Consider the following 6,618-nt stretch of genomic DNA (forward strand, 5'->3'; position numbering starts at 1 on the left):
GTGTATTCTGATTTTGTGGAGTGGAACAGTCTGTAAACATCTATTAAGTCCATTTTTTCAATAGCTTGGTTCAGTACTAGAATTTCATTGTTAAATTTTTTTCTAGATGATCAGTCTACTTGTGATAGAGGGTTGTTGAGGTCCCCCACTACAACTGTATTAGTGCTTATTTGATTTTTCATGTCCATTAATATTTGTTTTGTATAGTTGGGGGCATTCGTCTTTGGTGCATATATATTTAGGATTGTCAGCTCTTCCTCTTGGATTGTTCCCTTCACAAGGATGTACTGACCATCTTTGTCTCTCTTAATTAGTTTTGGTTTGAAATCTACTTTATCTGCAAATAAGATTGCTATGCCTGCTTTTTTCTGGGTTCCTGTCTCATGGAGAGCCATTTTCCATCCTTTTACTTTCAGTCTATGAATTTCTTTTTGAGTTAGGTGTGTTTCTTGTACACAGCATATTGCTGGGTTTTGCTTCTTAATCCATTCTGCCAGTCTATTTAGTTTGATTGGTGAATTGAGGCCACTGACATTGATAGTTATAATTGATAGATATTGACTCATCCTTGTCATGATGTTTTACTTTTGTTGGCTCTTTTATTTCTTGTTTTCCCCCTTTCCCTCTAGTGTCTTACCTTGCATGGTGTCTTCCCTCTGTTGGGCCTCATGGAGTTGTGACCTTCATTGTCTTTTTCTAGGATATTGCTTAGAATTGTTTGGAGTGCTGGTTTGGTGTTCATGAAATTTCTCAGGTGTTCTTTGTTGTGAAAGTATCTAATTTCCCCATCAATTTTGAAAGATAATTTTGCTGGATACAACAGTCTAGGTTGGAATTTATTTTCTTTTAGGGCTTGAAATACTTCATTCCATGCTCTCCTTGATTTGAGGGTTTGTGTTGAGAAGTCTGCTGTGATTCTGATGGGCTTTCCTTTGTAGGTGATTCGTTTTTTTTCTCTAAATGCCTGTAGGATTTTGTTCTTCTGCTGGATTTCTGGGCTCTTGACTATTATATGTCTAGGTGTAGATTTTTTTTGATCATGGGTAGTTGGAGTTCTATATGCCTCACTTATCTGTATGTCCAATTCTCTACCTCTGTCTGGGAAGTTTTCCACTATTACTTCTCTGAACAGTTTTTTTATGTCAATTGTACTTTCTCTTGTTTTTTTGTGGACTCCTCTCAGTCTTATGTCATTCTTCTTTGCATCATCTAGCAGCTGCTGGATTGATTTCTCATGGACCCTCACTATCTTTAAGAAATCTCTGTTTTCATGGTCCTTCACCCCAACCCTGTCTTCTATATCTGATATTCTGTCTTCAGATTCTCTTAATCTGCTCTGCATGCTTTCATTGGAGTTTTTAACCTCCTGAATATCTGTTTGAATCTGTTTCATGGATTCCGTTTCTTTCTAATGTTGGGCGATCATGGTTTCCATGTCTTTCTTATGCTGGGAATTCATGGCTTCCAGCATGTTTCTGATCTCATCTATTTTCTTATCTGTTTCTGTTCTAGAGCCTCTAATCATGTCTTTCACTCCTTTCACCATCACTGTATTTAACTCGATTATTTCTGCTTTGTGTTTTTCTAGAGCCTCATGCATCTGCCTTGTTACTTCCTGTGCTATCAGTTCAGGGTGTCCAGGTGGTTGATTATCAGATTTTTCCACCTCATTTCCCCCAGAATTTACTTTTTGTGGTGTGGAAGCCTGCATTTGTGCCTTGCTTAAATGTCTTTTCATTTTTCTTTTTGGTACTGTCCTTGGTTTAATTCCTGAGTTGATATTTCAAAATTGCTTAATGCAGGTATCTTTGTTGCTTGTGTTTAAAACCCTTGTGGAATGATTGTTTTTCAGAGGTGTCTTCCAGATATATCTTTTGTTTAGGTTTTGAGACTCTAATCACTCTGAGGCTATTTTACTTACCTTATACCCAGAAGAAAAACTGATTAAATCAATCACAACATGTTAGCCCAAATGATACAGTCAGCAATACCATAGCATCAAGTGCAGCTTAGAAAATGACCATTTGTGGTAGTTATTAATCAATCACATTTAACTATGTGAATTAAATTAAAACTGAGGACCAGCCCAACATATGTTTATAGTGAATAAACTCTTCAATATAGCATCTTTCCCCTTCGGGATGGGGAGTTAGAAGGAGTTGAGGAGGGAGAGACAGGTAGGAAGATCAGGAAAGATTAGCGGTGAGGCCAGAAGACACAGGACGATCACACAAACTCTATGAAATTGTTAAAGGCAAGAGGAAAAGGCAGAATGAAAGAACAAAGATGTGAACAGAATCACCTAACAGCAACAGGGAGGCTAGATACTGTATTTACTTTCTTTTAAAACTAATGATAATCAAGAGGATGAAGAAGAGAAGAAAAGAAAAATAAAGGAGAAATCCAAATTCAGTGCAGAAAGGAACAAACGGGGAGATGAAGAGCAATGGGACAGCAAGAGAATGAGTGAGTGAGAGAGAGATAGATAAAGAAAAGATAAAAGAAAGAAAATAAAGAAAAGTAAAAATTTGAAAAGAGTAGAAAAAAGTAAAAGTTAAGAATTAAAAATATCAGAAATTTTTTTTTCTTTTTTCCAAATAGCAAAAAATAAAAATGATGGGCCTCCTTCAGGGTATGTCTCTGCTGTCACAGTAGGCAAGGTAGGCATCCGTGTGCATATATGAGTCAATGAGTCTCAGCAAGCCAGCAGCAGACCTGTGAGATTCAGGCAGATTTCTGGCTGCTAGTCCCAAGTTGAGCCCCCTGTCCTCCTGCAGGGTTGAACTCTGCAAAGTTCTACTGCAGGTTCCAGTTGCCCTTCCCCTGAAGATAGTGCAGGTTTTGATGGGAGGTAATGGTCCCAAGTAATGATCCCTCCAACTTACCAAGTACGGTGGTCTGGTGTTTCTTTATTGTACAGATTCTCTTTACTTTTCCGCTGAGCTTCAGTTTTCATTGAGGAGCCTGAGAAGCCCTCTTTCTGTTACTAACTTCTGCTCTATCTTGTGGCGCTCAGGACAAGGGCCTTTATAATCCCCTGTGCCTCTGTAGTGTGGGACCAGGTAGCAGAAGAGCCAGAAGGCCAGAGGCGGGGTGGGGGGGGAGTGGGCCTTGGAGGCGCCCATGCTGTTAAGCGGAGCTCCTGATGGGGCTGGGGCTCCAAGCCACGTCTAGGAGCTCACTGTGGCATGGGCGGGGCCCGGGATGGTACCTGAGAGCTTCATGCTGCTTGGCTCACCCACTTGGGCTGGCTGGTTGTGCCGGATGGAATATAAAATTAATTTGTAACTGCCACCATTGCAAAGAAGTATCTAAGTAAAAGCAGGTTGTATGGTACTGCATTTATTCCCAGTGTTAATTTATTTAATTAAAAAATGATTTTTGTAAAATTTTTTCAAACTTAGAAAAATACAGTTATTAATATGGATTAATTCAATTAAACTTAACATTTTGTAAAATATTCCTGTTATACACTTATATACAGCTGGATCAATAAAGCAACTTCCACAGAAAGTGAAGACTTTCACATTAAAATTATACTTGTTTTACACTTATTGAGAATGCCTGAAAACATTTTGGAAAAGACTACTAATAGTCTTGACTATTAACGGTAACAACTTACTGCATTTTTCTGCCTTTTTTTTCCAAATTTGTTAAGTAGCTGAGTTTTAAGTTCTACTTTTCCCCTAGACTCTTCAGCATATAAACTTGAATGGCTGACACCACCACCATGACCACTAAATTAACTATAGACCAGAAATTGACTCTATCAAAGTTGCTTTCTTCTGTTTCAATCATGAGCTTCAAATGCTCTGAGTTTGTATATGAACACTTACTCTGGACTTGATGCTGTTGATGGATTCCAGAATGTCTTCCAGTTTCATCTCCAACATATCTGTACTGGTAATATATTTCTTCTAGTCTTCTTGTTCTTGTGCCTGTTTTTCCATATTATCCAGGACTAATTAAAAGAAAATTACTTTATCAGAAATGGTGCTGAATGCATTGTCAAAGCAGAACATGTAATCAACAACTTCAGTTTCTACAGTGTAATCTCCATCTGCTTTATTTTGTTCAAAAACTAAGGTTTTGCCTTCTGGAGTGGCAAGATGGAAATCAATATCTAATTCTGCTCCATCTAAAACTTGGTACTCGATCTCCAGAGAGGCCTTCAGCAGCATGGGCTGGTAGAAACATTCTTTCTGTCCTGCCGGAGGGGTAGAGGTAAAGTCTATGTCTTAGGAAGGTGTGAAGCCTGCAGCAGGCAACAGCCCTGGGGTGAAGCAACCCGGAGCAGCATGGGAGGGGTGGTAGCCAGATTTTGTCGCCCATCCCTGGTGGGGCGATATACGGCTGAATGCCATGTGGGAGATGAGGGACACTGGTGCCCTGGCTCCACTTTCCTCCCTGAACTCCTCTTGGCAGGGGAACCCTGAGTCTGAGAAAACTTCAGGTGATAGCTGCAGTAGCAGCAGCGGCAGCAAGTGATGTCCTCTGAAGGATAGAGACTGAAGATGGAAACTGAGCTTCTTTATAGATGAAGTTCCTGTATTCACATTTAGTATCCCCAACAATAAGAAAAGCAAACCCTGTCAAAAAAACTTTCCAATTCTGTAGCACTTTTTATCTTGAAGTACCTTAGTGACATTAACTCCTTAATTGTCACAGTTTCACTATAAAATATTGAGTAGTGAGTGCTAGTATCCCATTCTGTGGATTAGGGAAGAATCAGTGAAGATGAAGGACTTGCCTAAATTTTAGTGATTAGCAGAGCTCACCTGCCAGGATGGAAGAGGTTAAATGGAAGGATTTTCAAAGGTGGTTCAGAGTTGGAGGGTGTAGCTTAGTGATAGAATACTTGCTTAGCATGCCCAAGGTTCTGGGTTCTATCCTAGTACTAGAAAAAAAAAGGAGAGAGGGATGGAGAGAGATTAACAAGGGATATATAATGTTTATAGCAAATGAGTACAGATTACTTTATTATATTTGTTTTTGTATGTCTTTTTGAAGGCTGTAGTTTGTTTGAAGTATGGATTGCTTATCTAATTAGACATAGTTTATTCATGCCACAAATATCTACTGAGCATTTATTACTGCCAAACAGTGAATCAAACATCATCCCTGTCCTCAGGAAGATTATAGACTTTTAGGAAGAGGCAAACACATAAAAAATGCTGGAAAGTGTTTCAGGTGGTCTGATAAGAAGTGTAGGTCTAAGATTTGCACAGCTCTTCCTATGTTTCAGGCACTGTTTTATGTGCTTCCAAATACAGTAAATAAGTAACATGTCTTTTTTCATACCTTAAAACATGACTCTTAAAAAAGACACCAGGCTAGAAGTGGAATCATCTCAGACATGCCTCTTGAGGAATCATCTTCAGACTTGCTTCTGTGCACTGGAGATGCCTTGTTGCACACTTTCTTCATCTTCAATGTGAGCCAGGCTCAGTATCTCATGGGTGAGGGAACAGAGAAGAGACTTGTGGCAGTTAGGCAATTTACTCAAGGTTGCATGACCAGTAAATGTAGCCTCCTAGCAAGCACTAAACTAATTTTTGTAACTGTGAATTGGTCTATTCTGGACATTTCATATAAATTAAATCATGTAGGCCCACCCTCATGTGAGAGAGGAGACCTGTGCGCAGGAGTGGCACTGTGATGCCAGGAGAGCATTGCATGGGGCAGCAGAGGCAACGAGCAACCAACACAATCCTGGTTATAGAAAATACCTGGGGAGAGAAGGGGTCAACCTGACCTTATGACTGTCAACATGAAGTCCAAAAGCCCACTTGAACCCTGCCTTGTGGCCTACATCCAGCAGAGAACAGAGGGATGATCATGTTCCCCATCTACCACTGAGAGCAAGGGCATGACTTGGCTTGAATGGTAATCACAGTCTGGGGGGGGGGGGGGCGAACAGAGGGGCCTCTCTTACAAGGAGAGTACCTCAAAGACCCAAACATCCTAAAGGTAGGAATAGAAAATTGCATCCGGCTGGATCCCAAGAATGCAGATTGTGGAAAGAAACCGCTCATTCAATGACACAGGTTTTTTTTTCTTTGACTCAACCTTTGATTTCATATTTTGTGTTAGTTTTATTGTTCCTTCATTGGGTGTTTGGGGGGTTTGGGGTTTTTCTCTCACTTTTTATTTCTTGTTTTAATTTCTTTTTTTTTCCCTTTTATTTTCTCTCTTCCAAATTTTTTTCTTTCTTTTGTTAATCTCATGTTTTTTGCTGTTTATCTTCTTTCTTCTTTTTATGTTTGTTCTTTCCAGAGACTGCTCTTTATTACTGTTACCTTCCTTTTACCCCTTAATAGGACCCCACTATCTTACTTTTCCCTCCTTCTTTTTGTATACCATGGATCAATTTTTCAAATTTTGCTTTTTCAATCTTTGGTTTTCCACAACTTCCATGCTTACTAGTATAACTGCTAAGCTTTATAAATCTCTAGATAAATACCTAACTTTATGCTATTACTGTTAAATACCATGCTATTGTTAGTAGATATAAAGTATTTCCATTTAGTAGATGTTTACTATAGGTCAATATTAGGTCAAAATTTGGTTTGTTTTAGTGTTCATACTATACTTATGCATTTCTTTACTAAGGCCAAG

The 6,618-nt window shown here is 39.1% G+C and overlaps 1 pseudogene; it reads right to left on the reverse strand.

The window, feature by feature from the left end:
* Positions 1-3,832: 3,832 nt before the first annotated feature.
* LOC101703148 (transmembrane emp24 domain-containing protein 5-like) lies at positions 3,833-4,332 on the reverse strand (annotated as a pseudogene).
* Positions 4,333-6,618: the final 2,286 nt, after the last annotated feature.

The sequence above is a fragment of the Heterocephalus glaber genome, unplaced genomic scaffold (assembly GCF_053883595.1).
Source record: "Heterocephalus glaber isolate CG9 unplaced genomic scaffold, H.glaber_assembly_v1.0 deba00001730, whole genome shotgun sequence".
Taxonomy (NCBI): Eukaryota; Metazoa; Chordata; class Mammalia; order Rodentia; family Bathyergidae; genus Heterocephalus; species Heterocephalus glaber.